Source organism: Phascolarctos cinereus, unplaced genomic scaffold, assembly GCF_003287225.1.
Source record: "Phascolarctos cinereus isolate Bilbo 61053 unplaced genomic scaffold, phaCin_HiC Scaffold_4;HRSCAF=312, whole genome shotgun sequence".
Classification (NCBI taxonomy): Eukaryota; Metazoa; Chordata; class Mammalia; order Diprotodontia; family Phascolarctidae; genus Phascolarctos; species Phascolarctos cinereus.
In genome coordinates this window covers 141,787,732-141,814,225 of record NW_027555847.1, presented here as the reverse complement: position 1 = coordinate 141,814,225, position 26,494 = coordinate 141,787,732, and positions in this window count along the sequence as shown.

The window sequence follows — 26,494 nt, the reverse complement described above, 5'->3', positions numbered from 1 at the left end:
TATACTACAGCCACATTCATAGTGCATGTATGAGCCCAGGATATACAAACCAAACCTCAACACAGTTGTCAGGATTCTCTTTCTCCTTTGAGACACTAAGTGACCCTCACTAATGCAGAGATCTCTCAAATACCTGTTGCACATCTATCGAAAAAGTTACATTTGCCTTTTTTTTCTTTAGCTAAGTACCTAAAACATTTAGAGTTTGACTAGTTTCCTCTTCTCTCTCAAATCCTTCATGATACTAAATAGTAGACTATTATCAACAAGGATGTTTTGCACCACAGAAGCATCTATTAGAAATTCTATCCCAGAGCCTTGTAGCATTATAAAATCCAAGCAGCGGGAAGTCACATTCACTGAACAGACTATTTGCAAAATGTATGAAGCCAAGAGTCAGTGGGAGCAGTTTTTCTCTAGGAAGAAACAATTTGCATAGTCCAGATATGCAGAAATTGTTTACAAGTGCATTATAAATGTGTGCTTGTGTGATTGAGGGCAAAGAAACGGTTCCTGTCTGTTTGCAAAAAAGAATCATTCAATTCTGTATAGAAGACGTAGTCTGAATTCCATAATAAAGAGTGAATTTCAATATGATTTTCTCATTCTGAGGCTGGAAGCTGTGGCTTCTGTGGCATGTGAGACCACTTTACATGGGGGTGCTGGTGTCATATTTTCAATTTCTGAATTGTCATCCTATGAATGTAGAAAATAATTTTGGGGGGGTAGCCAGACCTCTCTCTTTTATTTGGGTTATTCTTCAAAATGCAATTAATTTGCAAAATGCAATTTTGAATAAATAGTGCCAGCAGATAGCAGGAGCTAAAGAAAACCTAGAGGAAGTAGGATTTTATTTGCTGAGACTCCCCAACGTTATTATGTATTGGTTTCTATTCTAAATCATTACATGCAAATGAGAAAGTCCCATGGATTTGCATCCAGTAATGAGTAGTCTGACTTGGTACTTGTCATTATCTGCAGGCTATTAGCAGTGAAAGCAATTTGCTATGTACTGAAATTTTTTTTCCCCCTTATCTTAAAAAGTAGTAGATTGGCAACTGGCTGTAATACAATGTCGACTATAAGACAAACACTAAGCATCATGTATTGTGACATCAGTAAGTCTTCCAACCCAAAACTCTCATGCAGATTTCTTATAGTCTTTCTCCCAAGCTTGAGATTCAATCCCAAATTCTAGTTTTCCAGAGCCGAGAGAAACTTCAGAAAAAAAGCACCCTTGGAAAGTGGTCAGTGGTTGGTACACACAATATGTGTACGTTTGTTACAAATTCTAAAGTATGTGAGTATGGAAAATAATGATTTTTGTGTAAACTATTAACATTTGTGTAAAACATGTAAGCGTGTAAACTATATGACATTTGTAGGCAAGATCTCTATAGTTTAATGTGAGATGAGGGGTAAATAACTGCTTTTTAAAAATCCCCTTTGATTCTAATTTATCCAGATTGACTGCCAATATTCACAGAAGCAACCTGAGACATCATTTAGTGTAATCTTACCAGACAACCCCAACAAATGGTCATTAAGCTTCAGCTTGAAGCCCTCCAATGAGAGAGGAATTCCACTTCCCAAGGCTGATGCTTTCACTTTTGTCTAGTTTTAATGGTTAGGAATTTTCCCCTCCTGTTAAGCCTCAATCTACCTCTCTGAAACTTCAACCCATTTTTCCTAGTCTTGACTTCAGGAGCTAAGCAGAAGAAATTGAATTGTGCTTCCACATGATATCCCTTCAAATACTTGAAGACAATCTTTTCTTTTCTAGGTTGAACATTTCCAATTCATTGAATAAAGCCCCTGTCCCCTCACCATTTTGTTCTTCCCTTCTAGACACATTTCAGCATGTCCTTCTTAAATGTCCATTCCTTTTTTTTTTTTTTGAGGCAATTGGGGTTAAGTGACTTGCCCAGGGTCACAGCTAGTAAGTGTCTGAGGCCAGATTTGAACCCAGGTCCTCCTGACTCCAGGGCTGGTGGTATCCACAGTGCTGCCTGGCTGCCTTGTAAATGTCCATTCCTAATGTCTTTCCTAAAATGTGGCACCTAGCACTGAACACAGTCTTCTTCCATATAGGTTTTGACCAGAACAGGAAATAACAGAGCTTTCACTTCCCTGGCTCTGGTCATTATACCTCTATTAGTGTGACTTCAGATAATTTGATGTTTTTGACTACTAATATGAGAGTTGACTCATTTTAAGACACTAAAATTCCCTGGTCTTTTTTTTTTTTAATACAGATCTATCTAGCCATTCCTCCACCATTTTGAATTTGTGAAGTTGATTTTTAAAAATATAAGTGTAGAGCTTTATATTTATCTTTATTAAATTTCATCTTATTAGAGTCAACCAATTACTAGTTTCTAAAAATCTTTTTGGATCCAGCCACTGTCACCCAGTATTTTAGCAGTCTCTTGCAGACTCCAACCACCTAAAATTTTGTGCTATCTATGCGTCTATCAAAGTCATTGCTAAAAAAGGTTGGTCAGCACCAGGCTAAGAACATATCCATGCGAGGGACTAGTGGAGGATGAGTGGGGGAGAGACTTCACTGGGAACCTCCCTCCAAAGTGACATGAAGCTCTCAATGACTACTCTTTGGGTCCACTTGCTCATCTCAATTAGCAACCATAATTCCTCTTCCAGAATAAATCAGGATGGTTAATACCTATCCCAGATGCATAGAAAGCAGAGCATGTGGAAAGGGGAAAGGGATTGGTGTTAGAATAATTGGGATCAAGTTCTGGCTCTGATGCCCTCTTTAAGCCTCACTTCCTTATGTATAAAATGGCTATAATAATCCTTGTACCACACACTTTAAAGGGCTGTTGTGAAGATCAAATAACACATGGTATACAAAGCACTATAAAAATATAAACTATTAATATAATTGCTGCTCTTGCACTTTGCACTTTGGGAATTTGAATCTCGTCTAAAATGTCATAGATGAGGGCTCAGTATAACAGCATAATTATTTGGAGCACCAATTTGATTTTTTTGCTTAAACTCAGCCATTCCATAGAATGAGCCCAGGTAACTGGATACTCCAGACCTTAAATCCAGTTTTTCTGAATTATCAAGGCCAACCATCAGCTGAACATGGATTTACCAAGTAATTGCTAGTTTTCCCATTCACACAGTGCTGCTATATGAATTTTTATTTCACATGAAAGGTGAATGACACTGATGTTATGAAAGTCTTTATGAAACAAATACCATTCTCTCCTATTTTGTAGGGACATGGAAGTACAGTGTGATGAAGGACATGCTCAAGGATGTAGCTGACCCTTAGCACCTGGCCAGTTGCTAAGAATAAGGTGAAGACCTTCTTTGTGTTGCCAGAGGACTTAATATAGACTCATAGTTTTTCTTGTTAAAGTCCAGGGCAATTAGTGTAATGGCTCACTTTTGTCCTTTCCACTTTGCCTCTTGGGGAGCTAATTATGTCAAATATTTGTAGAATTCACTAAGCTCAGAGCCCCCAGAGTAGGGGGGAAATCTTTCATTTCCCTAGCTACTGAGCAGAGATTGGCAGAGAGTATGTTCTGTGGTATACTGAAAGTATCTCCATTAGCTCTAGAATTCCCTTTCTTACCTTCTATAGAAAATAGTCTCATAATGCAATAAAAGTCAGCTTATTTTTAGCTGGAGACAAAAATATATTATCAAAGCACAAATAGAAAATAAAAGATGTTTTTTAAAAAAAAGCCAGCAATTCCAAAAGGCTAAACGATGCCCATTAACCTGGTAAGCAATGAGGCAGGTGGGGTGGAGGAGTAAGTGAAGACTGGATAAATTCATCACATCCCAGAAACACCAGGAGCAGATATATTCTGGAAAACAGTAAGTTCTATCTAGGAAGATAACCACTTGGGCAAATCAGTGAGCCAGACAATTATAATCAAGTCTATGGTCAGACTGGTATAGTAAAGCACCCTTCATTTGCAATTGAAGCTATTTCTGCATCATAAACTTTTTGACCCTAGAGATTATCTAGTTCAACCTCCTCATACAGATGATGGAGCTAAGATCTAAAGAGGAAAAGAGACATACTAGAGGAGGAGCCATTTACCTGTACATATACCTGCGCGCACACACGCGTGTATACACACACACACACACACACACACACACACACACAATTGTTTTCCCTTGGAGGCAGCATGGTACAGTGTAATTAGCATTGCTTATGCAATCAGAGGACCTGGGATCAGATCTTACCTCTGATGCTTATGATCTGTATGACCTTGGACAATTTGCTTAACCTTCCTAAGTGTCAGCGTTCTCATCTGTTAGATGAGAGAGTTCTCTAGATGGCCTGTAGGTGCCTTCCAGGGTTAAACTGATGATCTTAAATTATTTGTTTTGGCTGTTACATTGTAGAAAGTTGGGTTTCCCAACACTTTTCATTATTTACCACTTTTTAAGTTTTAAAATTAGGTAGAGATGTGGAAGGCTCTGGGGGTATAGTGGTTTCATGTTGGGGGTGATATATCTTTGGAAAAGAATCTACTTTTCTCTATAATAAAGAAAAATATAAGAGAGAAGAGAAGGGATATATACAGAGAATACAGCAATGGAGCTTGTTGAGATTCTCCAAATCTAGTTAACATACACTTCACTACTTAGCACTTTTAATATGAAGGCAGGCAAAGTTGAAACAGTTGTAAAAAGTATTATTGAAAAAATATGGTTCAGTTTTAAGAAATGAAAGAGGCCCAAGGCTTGTAAATTATTCAAAAACTTCATATATATTTATCTGAATACTTGTTTTCTGGAAGAGTCAGGAAGCACTAGAACAGATGCTGCATGCCAAGCCATATTACCAAAAAAAAAAAAGACTCTTCACAAACAGGAAATAACTGCTACTGTTGTAAGAGTCATGCCAAGACCTATTATCTATGTGCTGTCAGATGACCTTCTCATTATAGCAACAGCCAAAATCAATACCAATTAGAAACAATGTGATGAGAAGGCTATATTATGTGTGTGTGTGTGTGTGTGTGTGTGTGTGTGTTCTCTTCTCTCCAGTCACACAGCCACAACCCCCAGGTCTAGCCCTTTATTGCTTCTCATCTGGACTATTGAAATAGCCTCCCAATTATTCTCTCTGCCTCAAGTCTCTCCCCACTTCAATCCATCCTTCATTCACCTGACAAAAGGGATTTTTGCAAAGCATAGATCTGTCCATTTCACCCTAATCTTCCTGCTCAATGAATTTGTGGTTCCTTTTATCTTCAACATCAAATATAGAATTCTCTATTTGGCATTTAAAGCCTTTCAAATCTTGACCCCTTCCTATCTTTCCAGTATTTTTACACAAACTCTAAGATCCAGCTATCCTATCCTACTTGCTGTTCCTCACCCACAGTTCTTCTGACTCCATTCATTGGCACTACGTAGTTCCCATGCCTGGAATGCTCTCTCTCCTTACCTTGGTCTCTTAATAATAGCTACCATTTATGTAGTCTACAGGTATTATCTCATTTCAGTCTCATTTAGCCTCTTAGCTTCCCTGGCTTCCTTTAAGGCTCATCTTAAATCCCACATTCTGCAAAAATCCTTTACTAGTCCTCCCAGTTGCCTTTCCTGTAAGATCATTTTCTATATATTGCATACATCTTTTCTTAAAAATTATTTTCAGTTCCAAATTCCCTCCTTCACTCCATCTTTCCCCATCCATTGAGAAGGCAAAAAATACTTTTCCTTTTCCTTTGATCTCCTTGGGGTGTAGACCTGGTAGTGGTATTGCTGGGTAAAAGAGTAAGCATAGTTTTATAGCTCTTTGGGCATAGTTCCAAATTGCTCTTGAGAATAGTTGGATCAGTTCACAACTCCACCAACAGTGAATTAATGTTCCAATTTTTCCACATCTCCAGCATTTGAAATTTCCTTTTCTGTCATCTAAGACAATCTGATGGGTGTGAGGTAGTACCTCAGAGTTGTTTTAATTTGCATTTCTCTAATTATTAGTGATTTTTAGTTGATTCTCTAGAGTTCATCATATCATCTGCAAAAAGTGATAGCTTTGTGTCCTTAATGCCTCTGCTTATTCCTTCAATTTATTTTTCTACACTGAATATATCTTGTGTGTATATACTTATTTGCATATTGTTTCCCCCATTAGAATGTGAGCTCCTTGAGAGAAAGGACCGTGTTTTTGCTTTTCACTGAACCCTCAGCACTTAGCACAGTTTCTGTCCCATAATAAACCCTTAATATATGCTTATTGACTGACTGCCCGCCTGAAAACAATGAGAGCCATTCACATCATGAAAGTCAAATCTAACAGTATGAACTTGAGTATTGTGCTGTTATCCATAAAATGTTAAAAGACTTTGAAGAAAGTCTCCATTGGGTGGATCCTCTATGAAGGATCTATGGGAAGACATGAAAAGAATTGCACAGGATCTGGGGCAGTGTGAGGTTTGTGATGTGAACCAACACATGAAGTACCTCATTGAAGAGATCACAGATCTGTAGTATCCAGTTATATATGGGGAAGTGTCCTTGTTTCAACAGAAAGCAATGTGCTTCCCCCAAATTACTTTACTTAAACTTATCTGTGATGTAAAAAGAGAGAAGACAATCCTTTCCATCTACCAATGAAAGAGCTTGGGCATGGAGGTATTAAGCACTTGAACAAATTGGTCAAAGGTTGTAGACAGAATCAAAACAATTACATTCATACCAGTAGAGCTACCCTTTAGTCTAGGACTTCATCCACTAGGCAATGTTGCTTTGCTGGGTTGTTGAGAAAATAATATGCCACAAAAATAATCTTATATTCTTTTTTTAATGAGAAAAGGAAGGGGGAGTTCGTATAACAAAAAAAAATTCTATAATAGCACATTCTTAAATGAAAAATGTCATTTTTCTTTGTTGAAAAAATAAATATATATATTTGTAACTAACATTTCTACAATTCTTTAAGATTTATAATGCAATTTTCACAGAACATCTCTGTGAAAGTGGTACAAATACTATTTTTAATCAAAATTTTTATGGTATTTTTATCAAATACCATCTTACGGTTGACAAAGCTGAGGCTTCCAAAGTTAAGTGACTTGCCCAAGTCTACGCAGCTAATAAGTAGCAAAGCAGGGATCAGTAAGGATTCCATTGATGACCCACTAAATGGATACAGAATCAAATGGTGCGTTGGGGCTGAGCCATTCACTCTCTTTTATTTCCCTTTGTCACCAATGGCCTACCCTCCAGTTTGTCTGGGTGAGGCTAAAGGGACACAAATATCTGCTTGTGGAAGCATTTTTTCCCAGTCGATCTAACTTGTCCATGGCCTTGACCTTATTAGCTCTGAACAGTAACTGAGTTACACTGCTAAGCCATGTTATAGGAATACAGTGCCAGCAAACCTCTTTCTCCGATTAAGTAAGGATTCTCTTTTATCCTTTTCATATGGTTAAATTTAATTCAAGGCAGCCATTCTTGTTTGACTGTGAAGAACATAAATACAGCCCCACTGGAGAGTTTAATGCTGGCAAAACCAAACCAAACCAAACCAACACTGTCTCAAGAAATCTGTGACCTGCATTTTTTATCCAACATGTAGTTTGTTAACGTTATAGTTTGCAATGGATAACTATTGTGTCCCATCCAAAAATTGGTGCTTCGGCTGTTGCAGACAACTTGTATCATGACCCTTGGCTTTCATTATGTACAGTTACAATGCACATAGCACTGGTTAGGAAAAAGGGGCGTAAAGAAAGGGGAAGAGGTTTAGGGTGGGGAAAGAAAAAGTTTTCATCCCCTAGTCTCCTGACCATATCTATAGCCTAGACCACTTCCTCTTATATCCAAAGGCATTTCTAGAGTATGGGGGATGGGGATAAATGCCGTTGACCTTCTCTACCTTAGGAAAAGGAATTTGGTGATGAGGACTGACTCAGGGAAACATCATCTACATCTTCCACAGGCTTCATTCATATTGCCCTTTCATGACTTATTTTCCCTTTCAAGGCTGCCCTCAATATTCACTTTAACTTGATTTCTCCCAGATAAAAATAATGGGGCAAGCATTAGCTTAGTAGCAATATTCTCTGCCCAGACTACTCTCACCGGAGATAACCCTGAACCCAAATATCACTACTGAGTAACAGCCTTGCCCACATCCATCTTCCTCTTGAGGTTTCAAGAAGAGAGGAAACAAGAAGAGTTAGGGAGGGAAAATACAGAGAAGAATAGGGTATGGTGGGCTATGATGCTTAAAAGCTGTTTATATTTACTTGAAATAAAATATTGGACTTCAACTCAGAAAGATTTGAGTTCAAATTTTGCCTTCAGACACTTAACTTGTTGTATAAGCTTGTACAAATCACCTAATCTATCCCAGCTTCAGTTTCCTCATCTGTAAAAAGTGAAATCCCCTCCAGGGAGAAAATGAGATAATGTATGTAAAGTTTTTTGTAAACCTTAAAGTGCCATAAAATTTCAGGTATTATTATTATTATTATTGAAAATATAAGATTGGGAGTAAAGGAGTGGAGATATTTGCAAGAATTTCTTACTAAATTGATTTTCATATTTTTAATTGGGCACATAAAAATGTACTCTTTCTGTCTATAGAGTCCATGGTTGCTACTGCAACTCATGGCCCAATCCCCTCAGAATCCTGGGCTCCTGTAGATTGAGTCCTGTCTTAGGACTCATTGCCCCAACTTGAGTTTTCTCCAGGAAAATTTCCAAAGATAGCTTAAATATATAGCTTGTTTATAACTTTTCACAAATGTGAATAACAATACTTTCAGTTCTTACACAGACTCTTAAGGTAACAAATGCATACCATTAACAGGACAGCATTTGGTCCTTTCAGTTCTAAGATCTAGACCCCGAAGTGACTAAGTGCTAAGTGATTTGCCCATGGCTACACAGCTTGAAATTATTGGAAGTGTTATTTGATCCCAGGTCTTCCCTAGCTCCAAGCACAGCATGGTGCATCTATGTCAGGCTGCCTCCCAGAGCAATATATTTTCCCTATTTCCACCAATGTAATGGGTTGGCTAAACTGTCAATCAATACTGAGTCATCCTGTGACAATTTGAATTGGTTTATATTTTCTGACAGGTTGGCCTGATGCTGACTCTAAGCTAAGCCAGTCAATTATCAGGGATTTAGGGAGAATAGCCCATGATGACTAGTATCACTTGATATTTGGTATTTGTTTAATGATAGTACTTTTGAGACAGTCCTAGATCCTCTGGTCTTATGTCTCAGGTTTCACTGAGTCCTTTACCTGTATCTGCAGTGATGACCTAGAGAACAATGGTCACAGTGATGACATAATGTTTTGTAGAACTACAAATAGTACTGAGATTTTGGGTTAAAGTCTTGTTTATTATTGGTTTGTGTTGAGCTGGATTTAAGAGAGGCTTTTCAGATTGCCACGAATTTATAGATGCAGATTATTAGAACTGTAGAAACCTTAAGATCATAGCCCAACCCCCTCTTTTCACAGATATGAAAACCAAAGATGAGTGAAGGGAAATGATTTCTTTTTCTTCACATCATAAAATACATTTCCATGAAGGCCTTTTTTTTTTTTTCCATGTGCCTATTTCTTGAATTGCCTGGGGTTGGATGGGGAGGGAGGAACCCAACCTATTTTAGAACATCAGTATAAAGAAACTGCCAACAATTACTGATTTCTTAAGATGCTCTGAAGGTAGGGCTGCTGAAGGAAGGCTTGGAGCAGAGTAATATGAATAACTTACCTCCAAATAATATGTTGCTAGACAACTTAATCTCCAAGGCTATGGAAATAAACCACAATTCCTTAGAGGAAGAGAAAAAAAGTATCCATATCTTCTCTTCTTTTTAGATATCCTCAAAAGAACGCTGGAATTAATATTAAATATCGTACTGATTTGTTTGCTACAAACGGCTTTGCCACACGCCCTCCGAATGGCCCTCACTCACCAACCCCTCTAAGGAGCTTTCTCCTTAATGGCCCTGAAATGGATCTCTTAGTATAGATAAGTGATTGGAAGCTCCTAGAGGGCAGGTCCAGTGTCATTTCCTGTATGTCCCCAGAACTTAACATAATGCCTTACATTTAATAGATGCTTAATGCACATTTCTTAAATCAAATTGATCAAATATTTGTTGAGTGACTACAGCGTGTTAAGCACTGAGGAAACCATGAAGATAAATAAAACATTGCCTTGAGGGTCCCTACCCTTGAAAAGCTCTCTGTAGGAGAGATAAGACAAATACACCAATACCCTACAAGGCGGAATTTCAAAGTGCAATAAGCAAAGAACAAAGTGCTGAGAAATCACCTCTGGCCAGGAGAAGGTCTCATGAAGAGATAGCATTTGAGCTAATGATCAAAAAATTAAGAGGTTATAGGCTATTGAAAATAGACTAGGGAAAGAAAGGGAATAAAGCTAAAGGAATTATTTGCATAAATTCTAGCACAAAATAATAAGAGAAAAAGAAGGTTAAAGGTTTAACCAAAAACTTATCTTGAGCCTTTATCGACGCCATCTATATTGAACAAATTACTGCTTTATTCTCTACTTCGTATGGTTGATGGAGACACAAACAGTCTTTAAATTATATTTGGGTCTTCCTAGTTGTAAAATAACTCGTGTTTCAGCATTCCTAACCCCAAACAACTGCTGCCTCTTTTTCCTCATCTCTTTTTTCTGCCAAACCTCTTGAAAAATCAGCATGAACCCTGTGTCTTCACTGTTTTACTGCCGACTTTCTCCTTAATCTTTTCCCTTCTGATTTCCATTCCCTACTAATATCTACTGATACTTTCAAAGGTCACTAGTGGTCTCCTTGATAGCTAGTGTTTATATTGGACCTTAAGAGTTGTAAAGCACATTACATCGTATTTCATGTCATCTCCACAACAATCCTATGACATAAGCGCTGTCCTGTTCCCAATTTAAAGACAGGGTATCTCAAGTGAAGAGATTTGCCCAGGGTCACAAAGCTAGGATTTGAACTAAGCTCTGTAAAGTATTTGACACTGCTTTATATTGTCCAATCCCTCCCTCTGCATGTTCTCTATACCTTTGACTTCTAAAACACCATTATGTTCTTGGTTTTCCTTCTACTTGCCTGTTATTTCTTTGTTGATTTCACTGACTCTTCTACCTCTTCCTAGAAGTGAGTTAGTATTTCCTGAGACTCTGTCGTTGACCTTTTCCTTGATGTCTGTCTATATTGTTTTCCTTAGCAATCTCATTTACTTCCTGTGACTTCAACTAACTTCTCTCTTGGTCTCTCTTCTGTATGCCAAAACTATATCTCTTACTGTCCATAGGATATTTCATCATTTGCTCCCCCAAACCTGCTTCTACTTCTGACATACCTATTTTTGTCAGTGAAATAACCAGTCATCCAGTCTGCCATGTTTGTAACCTTGAAATTATATTGGAGGCTTCCCTCCTCCCCTCACCTTCCACATTAACTTAGCCACCAAATCCAGTGATTCTGTTTCCATAATGTCTCTAATAACTATCCTTGCCTTATATCCTCACTGTGACCATCATTGTTCAGGATTTCACTAACTCTTGTCTAATCAGTTGTAATAGATTATCAGTGGGTCTTTCTGACTCAGCAATATGGCACAGTGGAAAGAACACTCGCCTTAAAATCTAAGGACCTGGGTTCTAACTACATGTGGTGATAACAACCTATGTGACCTTGGGCAAGAAACTGGACCTCAGTTTTCCCATCTATAAAAAGTGGGAGTTAGACTAAATAGCATTTCAGGTCCCTTCCAGCTCTAGATTTATGATCCAATGCTATCTATCCTTCACAATCCTCTTGATTAAAAGATATGATCATATCATTCCCCTAGTCAAAGTCTTTCAATTATTTTCTCTTCATCTTACAAATTTCTCCTTATTTTGGCATTCAAAGCCTTCTGTAATTCAACACCAATTTACCTCTCCAGGCATACATCTCATTGTTTTCCTCCGTGTCTTACATATGAACTAAATTGGACTTCTTTTATGTCTCTGATCATGTCCCATGACTTGGCATCTCCCTGTTTTTGCCCACTCCATGCCCTGTGCCTGAGCTGTCCCTTCTCTCTCTCTCTCTCTCTCTCTCTCTCTCTCTCTCTCTCTCTCTCTCTCTCTCTCTCTCACACACACACACACACACACACACACACCCCTGCCACGCTGAAATTCTACCCATACTTTAAAGAGCTTTCCCTCTCTGAAACCTAATGTGGTACTTTCCAAGTACCTCTTTTACATCCTTATTATGTTTTATTTTACATCATAGTTATTTCTGTAAATGTCCTATAGTAGGCTACCAGGGTGCCTTCATTGTTATGGACAAGGAGGACCAGCTCAAGTCCAAGGACATAAAATGTGATGGTAGGCCAGGTGGCTTGAAAGAGGGAGGCCATAAGTGTCCACTAATTAGTTGTCTTTGTCAGGCCAAGGATGAGTAACAGGCAATGAAGCCAGAACTGACTGCAAGAGGCAGAGCCTGCCAAGAGGAAAGTGAAGAAACCTGAAAAGAACCTTCCGGCTTAATGGGCATGTGGAGTAAAGGGTGGAAGGGGGAGGTAAAGAGAGAGTGGTGCCCTCAGTGAAAAAGAGGGGCTGGAAAGGAATTAATAAGCTTTGTTGTTGCTTTAATGATTTATTTTCACTCTGTGTTAGCCAGAAAAGGAGAACTCAATGCCCAATTGGGTCTAAAGTGGAGCTGATTGACCAACAAAGCCTAATTGTCTGTCTGGGTCTCCAGACGGGAAAGGTGACCTTAGCCCTCCTGTCTGTCGCTTCCTTTTGACATATATACATTGTAACACGTATCATATTCCCTTATTATAAGGAATAAAATACAACTGACCAGCAATGGGGTTAAATGAATGAAAGAGTAAAAAAGCATTTATTAAGTACCATCTAGTAGCACTTGCAAAGAGGAAATGTGGCATTGTGGGATAGAAAGCCAGCCAGAAAGACAAGGGTTCAAGTCTCACCTCTGACACATACTGGCTGTGGCTATGGGTAAATTATTTAATCTCTCAGGTCTCTAGATGTCTCTCTAAGACTCTAAGTTTCAGAGAAGATGCTGGTATACATTAGTAGAGGGAGTTCCCAATATTAATGACATCCCTAACCTCTAGATGTAAAGTGTTAGAGATACAAAAAGAAAAGCAAGACAGTCTCTGCTTACACACTAATTGGGGAAGACAACACATATAGGAGGTTTCAGCTTCAAGATACTTGAAACTGCCTTGTGGTACTTAGGGTTCTCTGGTAAACAGGATGGTAATGCATGCTCTTTGGTGTAATTTCCATTGCTAAAACTATATCTGTTTCTGATGTTGGAGCATTTGATCGTGCCAAGGATTTGGGGGTCACAAATTTTCTTTTGGAGGCTTTTAATGGCTATGGCTGTTAAAGAGGCAGGGGCTGTAGCACCTGCAGATGCAGTTGCCAGATCACATCTCCACAATGACTGCTTCTCTGAATGGTGGCTGTAGAGGCCTGGTTGGGACACATCTAGTGATCTGTAGGCCCGTGTTATTCCAGGGGCTCTTGGGATCCAGATTCTATGCTGTCTTCACCAGGATTGGAGGGGAGGTGGTAATAAGGTTGTAGTTATAGTTAGACCTACCAGGCACACGTTGCTTCCTCTTTCTTCCTTAGGAGGCCTTGTTGCTTTAGCTAGGTGGCTTGCCTGCCTCAATGGTGACAGTTTGGCATTTGGTACTGGAGGATACAGGGATGACAGAGTCCTTTCTCCACAGAGGTTGCTTCCTGGATGAGAGCTGTGAGGCCAGTGCTCTGTTTGAAACTATAGAAGAAAGAGATGACCAAACTCATATAGTGAATTCAAGGCTTTATTGGTATTTTCTCTCCCCAAACACACACACACACACACACACACACACACACACACACACCCCAGGCACTCTCATAACTAGACAGTTCAATATTTTAGCTAACCATCAGAAGCAGCTGCCAGAAAAAAACTAGCCCTTTACAAAAACAGACAATGGTCTAGTTCCTCTCAAACCTCTCCATGGATGCATGTATTGCATGGAGGCATCACCTCATCCAGCCCTTCCTCATTCTATTGCTCTGTCTCAACTTCTAGGGCCCCTGTCCACAGCCCTCTACTACAATGTAGGGACAACTCCCTTTACTCCATGTGCGCAGTGAGTCTGAAGATTATTCTAGTACATTCTGTGGTCAGCCATCTTCCCTCTAGAGTCCAACTTCCCTTTATTTCTTAGCAGTAGCTATAAGTCTTCTTAGTTATCATCCTCCCTTTTTTTTTTTCTGTTGCTTGGTTACTCTCCCTTCACTAGGTCAGTTTGTCATTGCCTCAGAAAATCAGCAGTCTCTGGAATGTTGCCATGTTACCTAACAGGGAAGGCTAGGCAGAGGTGGGGGTGGGGGAGAACAGTTCTCAGAGCTTTCCTTAAGCTGCTAGTTATGTTATCAGTGTTCCCATCCATGGGTTTAAACCAGTTCTTGTCCAGGGCTACTGCCCCACTGCCTTCCCACCCCCTATCTCGCCCTGCTCAGTGCTTTAGCAAATTTAACCCCTTGGTCCCTACTAAATATTAAACTCCATGAGCATGGTGTAGTGAATAGAGCACTAGACTTGGAATCAGGAAGAACTGGGTTGAAATCCTACTTTAGTCACTCATCAGCTGTGTGACCCTGGGCAAGTCACTTAACCTCTTTTGCATCAGTTTTCTCACCTGTAAAGTGAGGGAGTTAGATTCAGCGACCTCCAAGGTCCCTTCTAATTCTAAATCTATGAGCCTATGAATCCTTATCTTTCCCCAGAGTCTGGCTCTCAATTTTACTACATGCTTACTAGGTGTAAGGAACTCACTGTTTTGAGCACTAAAAATAACAAGGACAAAAAGAAAACCATCCCTACCCTCCTCAACCAGAGTTTGCACTCTCCTGGAGGATAGAATGCACTAAATAAGTGGTTTTGGAATTATGAGTAGGTCCTGATTAGTGCAAATAATGAATCCCCATTATTTGATTTTCTACAAGGAGCAGTGACTATATTTGAAGTAATTATAATTGTACATAGTGGGGATTCAAATACAGGCAACCACTTCATAGGATTCATTATTCGCATTTATCAAGACCTAGCTGTAATGGAAGGGAGTTTCCATGTCACTGAAAAATGCTACCATGTATTTGGCATCTTGTTTGATTCTAACAAGATAGTGTATTTTTCTTAAATGAGGAAATATTATTTGAAAAAGTTCCCATGAAGGTGTTTTAATTCAAGCTCCATTAGGAGTCCTATGCTAACAAGATCTACTTATTGGTTAGGAACTTAATTCAGCAGACATTTATTAAACACAATATAAAATGAACTATGCTGGGAATTGGGAGGATGAGGGATTGTAGGCATAGTCCTTCCATAAAACCCTAAATTTTGTTGGACATTGACTATATGTGAATAGATTTCTCCTTTGCCCTTCCTTTCTAAAATAAACAAGTTGGTTTTGTTAGTATTGTCAAACCAAAAAGACACACTATGCTGTCCTTCTACAGAGTCAATCCCCAGGGCTTCTCAGAGTTATCACAAGGTTACAGTCAGGCTCTCTTCAAGTCCCCTGCTGGAGAGAGCTCTTGATGTGTTACAAAAGCAGTGAAGGATAATTGGACTGAAAGCCTGAAGAAGTGAGTTTAAGTCCTTGGTCCAGCCATTTACTAACCAGGTAAATGCAGGTAGGTCATTTAACTTCTTTGAGAACCATCTCCTTAGCTATGAAATAGGAATGGTAATTACTTACACTACCTGCCTCTTGGGGTTGTTGTAAAGCTCAAATGAGATAATGTCTATATACTCAAGGATACCCTCATTATTCCTACAGTGAATCCTCCCCCAAGCCTCATCCATTGGCTTCTGGGTGGAGTGGATGAGGCAGAGACAGGAGAGAAGGCCTCTGAAGTTTTCACTACAAAGTGGACGAAGTGGGAGGAAAGAGATGAAGACCAAACCAGCTAAGGCAGATTAAGAAAGAAAAGGGGGGAGTAAAGACAAGTGATAAACAAGCTGGAGAGAAATAAAACTGAGCTCTGCACAGGTCTTAAGGGAAATGGCCCGAAATGAGAAAAGGCAAGATGGAGCCGCATACAGACAAGACAGAGATGACATCAAGCTGTGAATGGGCATAGAGGGAGCCAGATGAGTAAGAAGTAACCTATAAGAGGGTAGTGAAGATGACTGCTGGAGGGAAGGAGTGGGTACCAGTTGGAGATAAACAAACTGATGGTGCAGGCAGCCCTGATTCGCCATTCATCTGGGACCTCCCTCAAGGGTACTGCTGTGAGCTCGGGGCATTGTGTTCTAAGATGGAAAGGGGGAAAAAGGGAACAGAGAGGAGGAAGGGTTTTCTTGATTCGTGAAGAGCTCAGATAGGAATACTTTCAGTGTCTATCATTGTGTTAGATACAATATGTTCTCTGTTAGATAGCCTTGCTTGCCTATGTGCTTACAGGGGAGCTGAGTGCCCTGGGGAGGTGGGCAGATGGTGCAGTTGAGGGGAGACAGATCCTGAAGTTCTCAAGTTTCCTCCAGGTGGGAACACTAGAAATATTTTGTGAGAAGCTTCCCAAATCATACCTGAACTCTTCATATCAGACCCTTGACCCTTTGTATCCAGCGTTGGGCCTTCTGATGCCAGAGTTCCATCTTGAGGACAACTTATTTTGAGAGGCAGCATGAAGTAGTGGCTAGAAAGCTGTTCTTGGGACCATGATAACCTGGACTCAACTCCTGCCTCCAACACATTCTGGCTGTGTGCCCCTGGGCGATTCAGTTAGCCTCTCAGTGCTCTATGTGACCCTCTAAGTTTATACATTACAGGGAAACTGCTGACCTGCATTAGTAGAAGTATCTTCCTCTCCAGAGAGTTGCCTATATCAGTGAAAAGACTGACTGGTACCTATCTCTATTTAAGATATTATAGGGGTAGGGGTGGGGAGGTGAGAGGAGTACATTAGCACAGCATTAGCTATGACTGAGTCATGCTATCCTGACAAGCATAAGTCATGGTGCAATGCACAATTTAATATTACTGGGTTTGGGGATGTGACCACTTGTTTGTTTTTTGATAATATTTTATTTTTTAAAATTACAAATAAAGACAATTTTTAACATTCATTTTTTTTCATTTTAAAAAATTTTGAGTTCCAAATTTTCTCCCTTCTTCCCTTTTCTCCCCCCCTTCCCTAAAACAGTAAGCAATTTTATATAGGTTATATATGTGCAGTCATGTAAAACATATTTCTATATTAGTCATTCTGTGAAAGAATAAATGGACCAAAAGGAAAAAAAAACACAAAAAAATTGAAAAAATATATTTGATCTGCATTCAGAATCCATCAGTTCTTTCTCTGGATGTAGATAGCATTTGTCATCACAAGTCCTTTGGAATTGTCTTAAATCATTGTATTGCTGAAAAGAGCTACGTCACTCATAGTTGATCATCACACAATGTTACTGTCAGTGTGTACAATGTTCTCTGGGTTCTGCTTTCTTCACTCAGCAACAGTTCACGTAAGTCTTTCCAGGTTTTTCTGAAATTTGCCTCCTCATCATTTCTTATAGCACTATAGTATTCCATTACATTAATATGTTCAGCCATTCCTCAATTGATGGGCATCCCCTCAACTTCCAATATTTTTTGCCACCACAAAAAGACTTACAAAAATATTTTTGTACATGTAGGTCCTTTTCTGTTTTTTAATGATCTCTTTGGGATACAGACCTGGTAGTAGTATTGTAACTACTTGTTTATCAGGGGACAGTTGCACGACAATGGCTATGAACCCTTATCAAGAGATGTTGATTTTCTGAATGCCTTTGGACTGCAAAGGGGCACCAGCGAAGATGCCACTAAGTGACCACTGAGATGTGGGTCCCCAAAGCCAAAACAGAAGCTGATCAAAACTAGATATAACTCACCAAAAAAATTTTTTTCACTTTTTAAAAATTGCCAAGTATTTTTTCCCTTCTTCTTATCTCCCCTTCCACTACTGAAAAGAAAAGAAAAACAAAGCTGATATAACAAATACTCGTAGTGAAGCAAAACAAATTTCCACATTGTCCATGGCCCAAAATGTATAGGTCATTCTGCACCCTGAGTCCCATCCACTCTATCAGTAGGTGGGGAGCATATTTCATCATGGGTCCTCTGGAATTATAGTTGGTCACTGGTTAATAAGAGTTCTTAAGTCTTTTAAAGTTGTTTGTCTTTACAATGTCATTGTTGTTATTGTATAAACTCTTCTCCTGGTTCTGCTCCTTTCACTCTGCTTTAGTTCATACAAGTCTTCCCAGATTTCTCTGAAACCATCCTTTCATCATTTCTTGTGGTATACGATAGTATTCTAATAATTCATATGTTGTAATTTGTTCAGTCATTCTCCAATTGATGTACATCCTCTTAATTTTCAGTTCTTGCCACTATAAGAGCTACTATCAAAATGTTTGTGTATGTGGCCCTTTTTTCCTCTTTCTTTGATCTCTTTGGCATATAGGCCTAGTGGTGATAGCTAGGTCAAAGATTATGCACAATATGGTCATAATTCCAAAATTGCTTTCCAGAATAACTGGACCACTTCACAGTTCCACCAACAGGGCATTAAAGTACCCCACCAAAGAATTTTGAGCTAGCCTGACTATGTCTTGGATTATCATTTACAGGTATTCTTCCCTGAGAACCAGGAAGACTTGGGTCCATATGTCAAAAATGCCTACTTTGAGAATGGCACCAAGAAAATGTATGTGAAAGGGCCAGGAGACATTTTACTACAACTCTAGACCATATGGGCATGGGCATGCTGAGCATACTCAGAAAGGGCATCCATCATTGGTCTTCTAAAATGTATATACTCTTTGGCCCAGCAATCCTACTGCTGGTCATACACTTCAAGGAAGCCAAAAATAGACAGAAATGCCTCAACTGCATTAAAAAAATATGTAGCAGAATTTTTTGTGGTAGCGAAGAACTGGAGACAACGTAGATGCTCATGACTAGGGAATAGCTAAACAAAGTGTGGTACGTAGATGTAATGGAATATTACCGTGCCATAAAAAAATTAATATGAAGACTACAGAGGAAAATGAGAAGATTTATATGAATCAATGCAAAATGGAATAAGCAGAACCTGGCAAACAACATACATAGTACTTATAAAAATGTAAATGGAAAGAACATCACCTTTAACAAAAAAAGAAATTGAATGTTGGCCCCAGAGAAGAGAAGGAAATATTTATCTCCCTTTCTATTTTTTACAGAGGTGCAGGACAACAATTGAATATATAGTCAGAATCAGCATGTTGGTTAGTTTTGAAACTCTTTTTATCCCTCTCTGTCCTTTATTCTTTATTACCAGAAAATGTTCTTTGGGGAAAGGAGTGAAGGAAGAAATATGTTCGTAAAGGATGGTGATGTGAAAATTAAACATATTGTTTATAAAAATTAAAAAGAAAAAACAAATTAACTCTTGTCCTGCCCCAATCCTTCCTGGATCCATTAACCTTAGATTTGTAGGATTCTCATGCAGTAGTGACCAGGACATTTTTTAATTCTTAATTTTTTTTAATTCTTAATTTTTAAAGTTCTGAACTTAAACAATACCAAATAAAATGTACATTTCTGTATAAGCAGTTGAACAGAAAAAAGAAGAGGATTATACATGACACTGCAAATTTCTGTTATATATAGCTTGCTTTTTTAAAAAAATATATAATAAAATTTAAAAGTAACTTTCAAAGCTGTCCTTCTTATTTGTTATTCTTTCTAGCCTTCTGTTCTCTTCTGTTATTTTAAAAAAAGATCCTTCAATGACATTCTATTCTTTTTTCTTTTTGTGACCCTATTTCTATTCTCATTTTCCTCCCACCCACTTCCCAAACTGGAAAAAGAGGGGAAAAAAAACAACTTTGCAACAAATATGCATAGTGAAGCTAAACAAATTCCCACACTGTTTCCAAAGATGTATATCTTATTCTGCATCTTAAATCCATCTACCCTCTGTCGGTAGAGGGGTAGCATGTTTCTTCATCAGTTCCATTGACAGGGATGATTGAAGGTCTTGCGTATCTATCTATCTGGTGCTCCAAAATGAATCATGTAGTTCTATGGTCATTGAACCTGAATGGTTGGGAAAGGGAATTTTATGTGAAGAGCAGCCTCCACATTTTAGTTGAGAAACTCAGAAATTAAGCATTTTTTAAAAATAAAATTCAAGTGTTCTGATTCTTATAATCTAGCCACTGCACAGATTTTTTACAATCTAGCCAATACCTCATGGATGCTCAGAAAGAGTCTGGCTAATATGGCAGATCTTTAGTAAACCTTGTCTTTGGCTGAAAAAAAATAAAACAAAATTCAAGAAGTGTGTCTTAAGTGCCCTCACACTAGGAACTCAGGGTGGGGAGGAGAGAGGGAAGTAACCCACAAAGTTTCACAGAGGATCCTGACCTCAAGGAGCTTACAGTCTAGTTGTTGAGACAAGATTCAAACACAGGAAGCAACTAGAGAATGATATAAGAGAGTATTTAAGAAGATGCAACATTGATTATATTAATTATGTGCCACATTTTCTGGTATAGAGGAAGTGCTCTGGAAAGTCAAGAAAGGGAAAGATCCAGGTTCATGGGAGTTCTCGACAGACTTCGTGGAGGATATGATTTGAATAGGCAGGGAGGAAAGGAAGAATATTCCAAGTGGGGGATGAATATGAACAAAAGCATGAAGGAGGAAATAATTGCAAAGTCTTACCAAGCCCTCCACCATTTACAAAGCACTTCCCTCCTTTTGGTAAAATTGTGGGGGAGTCGGAATTTTGTGTATTTTCAGATTTGGTCATTCTGTTTGTTGATTGTTAACTTGACTGTTTTCTTTTTCTTTTTCTTTGTTTGGAGGGAGGGTTAATTTGAGTGGGGGAAGGTATGTCTGGAAAATGAATGTGATGTAAAAAAAAAAGCATCAATAAAATTTATTTTTAAAAATCCTTAGTATTTAGTGCTAAGATATTAATTATCATTGGAATGTAACTGATCTAGGAAGCAGATCTGTTAGACATTGGTTAGTTCCTCTTAGACATTCTTGTAGAGTGGATAACATAAATGAAGCTGAAAAGAATTGCTTATGACCTTTACAATTTATGATATCCTCTCCTCGGAAGAACATAAGTTCCTTGAGAGAGGGTTCAAATTCCAGCTCTCCCACTTGCTACCTGTGAGGTCTTTCTGGCCTCAATTCACTTATCCATGTAATGAGGAGGTTGGACCAGAAGACCGTAGAGTCTTCTTCAAGCTTTAAATCTATGAGACTCTGAGAGACAGTTTTCATTTTTGTCTTTGTAGCCCTGGTGCCTAGCACCGTGCCTGGTATATAGTAAGCACTTAATAAATGCTTGTTAATTGGAATTGTTTAATTTCTTCACAAAAGCCCTTTGCAATAGGTGGCATGTGTGATATTCTCCCCCATTTTATGGGCTCATATGTCTGTAGCTGAAAGAGATCTCACAGGTCAGTAAGTCCACACCCTCCATTTTACAAGTGAGGAAACCAAGGGTCAGAGGGGTGGAAGTGACTTATCCAGGGTCACAAGGACTCAAGCCCAGTTCAGTATTTTTCTTACCTCACTGTACTGTGCATTCTCATTTGTGGAACCCTAACTACAGTTAGTGGAAGGTAACTAGCAGCCAGACTCGTACTTCTGCAGATGCAAGTTCACATCCCTCTTTTTTTTTTTTTGTTTAGGCAATTGGGGTTAAGTGACTTGCCCAGGGTCACACAGCTAGTAAGTGTCAAGTGTTTGGTCTGAGGCTGGATTTGAACTCAGGTCCTCCTGACTTCAGAGACAGTACTTTATCCACTGTGCCACCTAGCTGCCCCTCACATCCCTCTTAAAAGCAGCCTTCACAAGCAGAGCCAAGAATAGTAGTCAGTGTGCTAATGTAGCCCCACACCTATAGCTCCAAAGCTTGCCACTCCCAAGCTTTCCCCTTCTCCATTACACCCAGATCATTGCTATTGTCATCAACAAAATCCCCTGGTCCATTCCCCATTGGAAGAGCAGACCACTTCTCTACCAACAAAGATCACAGCCCTCCATGCTTTAGAAAAGAATTTTAAAGGGGCAACTAACTAGGTGGCACAGTGGATAGAGCATTGGCCCTGGATTCAGGAGGACCTGAGTTCAAAACTGGCCTCAGACATGTAACACTTACTAGCAGTGTGACTCTGGGCAAGTCACGTAACCCTATTGCCTAGCCCCCCCCCAAAAAAAAGAAAAGAATTTTTACCCCAAATTGATAAATGGTTAAAAGATATGAATAAATGGTTTCTAAAAGAAGAAATTCAACTGTCCAGTCATATGAGAAAATGCCCCAAAATAAAAATAATTAGAGAAACATAAATTAATGCAACACTAATGTTCTACCTTACACCCATCAAATTGGTAAAGTTGACCAAAAAAAATAGTAAAATGACAAATGTTGGAAGGGTTGTGGGAAAACAGGCATATGAATGTACTGTTGGTGGAGCTTTACTGTGGTCCAGACATTCTGCGAGCAATTTAGAACTAATCCACCAAAATTACTCAACTGCGTATACCTTTGATCCTGTGATAGAACTACTAGGCTTATACCCCAAAGAGATCAAAGAAAGAGGGAAAAGACCCATCCGTACAAAAATATTTACAACAGCTGTTTTTGTAATATCAAAGAACTGGAAACTAAGGAGGTGCTAATCAACTAAGGGGAATGGCTGAGTAAATGATAGCACATGGGTATAATGGAATACTATAGTGCTATAAGAAACAACCAAAGGGTCAATTTCTGAGAAACCTGGGAAGATTTGAGTGAAGTGAGCGGAAGCTGGAGAAGAATTTATGCAGTGACAACAGCATTTTAAAGACAAACAACTTGGAAAGACTGAAGAACTCTGATGAATTCAATGACCAGCCATGATTTCCAGAAGATTCATAATGAGACATGCAACCCGCCTCCTGACAGAACGGCGATGAACTGATGGGGCAGAATGAGGCTTATGTTTTATGGACAGGGCCAGTACGGGTATGTGTCTAACTTGACTCTGAACATTTGTCCTAAGGGTTTTGTTTTTGTTTTTGTTTTCCAGGAGGAGTGGGGTGGGGAAAGGGAAAGAACATAAATCAGTTATTGATTGTGAAAAAAAAATCCAAATGTTTTAAAAGGCCATTTGTCGAAGTGGGGAAAACAGTTATTGTTTGGGTGGCCAGAATTCTGCTAATGAGGGTTTTTGTTGTTGCTTTGTTTAGTTTTTTGCACTTAGCTACACTAAGTAATGGGCACAACACTCCCTGCCAGAAGTCTTTCTAGTTTGATAGGTCCTGCTAGAGCTTGAGTTCCAATTGGCATAGCTTTGAAGAACCCAGAGGCAGTGGAATAAAGTACATAGATCACTAAATATACATTAGAGCCCTATGCAAATCTGAGCTATTATTATCATTGTGCACTGAAATAGGGTTTTAATGGAGAAATAATGTTGTTTCAGTCATGTCCAACTCTTGGTGACCCCATTTGGGGTTTTCTTAGCAAAGGTACTGCAGTAGTTTGCCATTTCCTTCTCCAGCTCATTTTACAGATAAAGAAACTGAGGCAAACAGGGTTAAATGACTAGTCCAGGGTCACACAGGTAGTAAGTGTCTGAGGCCAGATTTGAACTAAGGAAGGTCAGTCTTCCTGACTCCAGGCTCAGTGTTCAAGGCCCACCCTGCCACCTAGCTGCCCAGAGAAATAATAGCAGCTGATAATCGTATGGGGCTTTTACCTTTTTTTTTTTTGTCAATTCTGTAGATCTGATGGGTGTGAGGTGGAACCTCAGACTTGCTTAAATTTGCATTTCTCTAAATGTTTGTGTATAGCAGCACGTTTTCATCTGATTGCTAATAGTTCAGATTTCTTTTGGAAACCTGTTCACAGAAAGGCTCCAAGGTCTTTCCCATGCATTATCATTATCACACAACAGCCCTATGACATAGAGTTATGCAAATATTATTAACTCAGCTTTACAGCTAGAGAAACTGGGACTCAGAAAGGTCCAGTGACAACTCAGTTGACTTCACATAGATAGTAAGCAGCCGAACCAGGACTCACACTCAAGCCTTCTGATTCTAAGTCCATTGCCCCTTCCACTCTATCATGAAAGTGAGGAGAAGAGGAAGAAGGAAGTTAATGGTGACATTGATGATTACAAAGATCCATGCCATTTCCCCTATTCCACCTTAAATTCCAGATACAGAACAAAAATGGTACTCATTACACATTGTGTCTTTGGTCCCCTGCCACCACAGCATCGGGACTCTCTTTTCTGCTGAAATCAAGATCACCGTGGCATCATGGGATTCTCCTTGCCCTTCTTTCTTAGGACTATGGTCCGCTTATGCTTACAGACCAGCAACTCAGCCCAAGCTATAGCAAACATTGCTCTGCCTTGCCATTGGGCCTTTGAATTTAAGCTAAGCCATTGCAATGGAAAAACATACATACGCTTTCATTTGGCTATCCAAGTGACTCTTAATACTTTCATTATGTTATCAAAAATACCTTTCCGTAAAAGTCCTCGATCCATCCTTGATAACTAGGTGCTCCCCTGTAGCAAAAGGCATACAGCATAATTCTTCTTGTCTCCTTGATCTGGCTATATTTAACAACAGTTGGTGCTTTCCTGGCAGGTTAGAATGAAGACAGCTTGTTTCCTTGTCAAACCTTAGGGTGGATTGTAGTACTGAACCTTTCTCCTCCTCCCATTTATTTGGATGTGCCTTCATGGGGACTATAGGAGGTAGCTGTCAGAAAGTCTTGTGCTGTAGTCTATGCTCTCCTGTAATTCAGGAAACTAAGGACCCCAGGGGAGGCTCCATAATGATATTCCAATTTGATTTTGCAGAAACCATGATGAAGGACTTTGTTGGTGTCTCCATATATTTATGAGCCCTAGTTTTGACAGCAGGTGAATGAAAAGGAAATGAATCTTACTCTCTCTTCTGTTCTTTCTTTCTTTTTTTTTAAATCTCTGGGAGGTTGGAAATGTAGGAGCTGAGCTGCATGAGGCTGTAATTGCAAATCTCAGCTGGCTGGCGGGTTTGCAGCAAAAACCCAGACCAGCAAGTGGGCTTTTATCTGAGTGCTCATTCAATCCCATACAACACTTATTGAAATTAGAGCCAAAAGTTCGGTAGTATGGCACTTGTCTCTCAGCCAGCAACAGCTGGCTTCTTTTTCCCATCTCCTTTGTAGAAAAGTCTCATGCACTTTCTGTGTTAGATCCATACTAACATAGGAATTTCTACTAGCCCAAAAATATAATGGATGATGTTTAATTCATTGTGAAAGACTCAGTCTCCTGAGTTTCTGGTCGATGGAGACTTTTTTGGTATAGTGGAAATCATGTTGGATTTGCAGCCCAAAGTCCTATGAGATCTAGGGTAGGTCCTTTAACTAATCAGTTCTCCCAATCAGGAATCCAAACCTAAGTGTTCTGACTCCAAATCTCTCTGCTCCAACACAGAGAATGCCAAGAATTCAGGCTGTTTGGATTTTCTACAGATTTATGCTGTTTGGGCCTTTTATTAATCTTTTGTTGACTCCTTATCAAATTTCCTAGAGCAACTTACTTGTTTAGGCAATACGAGGATTAACTCATGTATATCCTCAGAACTCTCTTGGGAAAGGGTAGATGAAATCAGCTTGGAAGAAGTTATCAATGAGTGTACAAGTAGCAGAGTAGGTGGATTAGGTCCAGACAGAAGCTGAAATGAGCTACTTAGAAAAAATGCTTGATTGGGCAAGCCGTTGATGAATACTCAAAGATCCAAGCCAAGGATGGGTCAGGGACCAAGATGGGATGGGATATAGATGGAAAAAGAGTCCATGACTTCTGTATAAAACATACACTCAATCTAGGAGAAAAGTGGGCAAGAGATCATAGGGATACCCAAAGCTAGATAGAAGATGGAGCAAATGGATGCATTCATGGCCAGCAAGTTGAACTTGGACCAGACAAGCTATGGGGGAAGTGAGTAGGGATGGCATCAAGGTCAGAGGAAACAGCTGGGATCTCTCCCCATGAACAAAATGCTTTCTATTTAAAAAATGAGGCAGCTCAGGGATTTCTGGAAAGGCTTATACTGGGGTGGCTTGTCCTTTCAGTGACTCAGGTATCTAGGTAATAGCTTCCTCTTCTTCAACCCAGAATCCGTTGAGTTTAATTTAGAAAGAATGGGTGACAGGAGGTAGATGGAGAGAATGCCAAACCTCAAGATAAGTACTATCCCTTGAGACCTTAGGATTATTTCTATTTAGATGTCTCCCTTATTTTGAGCCAGGGGTCAGTAAGAAAACCATGGCCAGGCCAATGGTCCCAATACTCTCTTACTTTCAGTATTCCTTTCAAGAGCAGCTATAGGGCACAATGGATAAAGTGCTGGATCTGA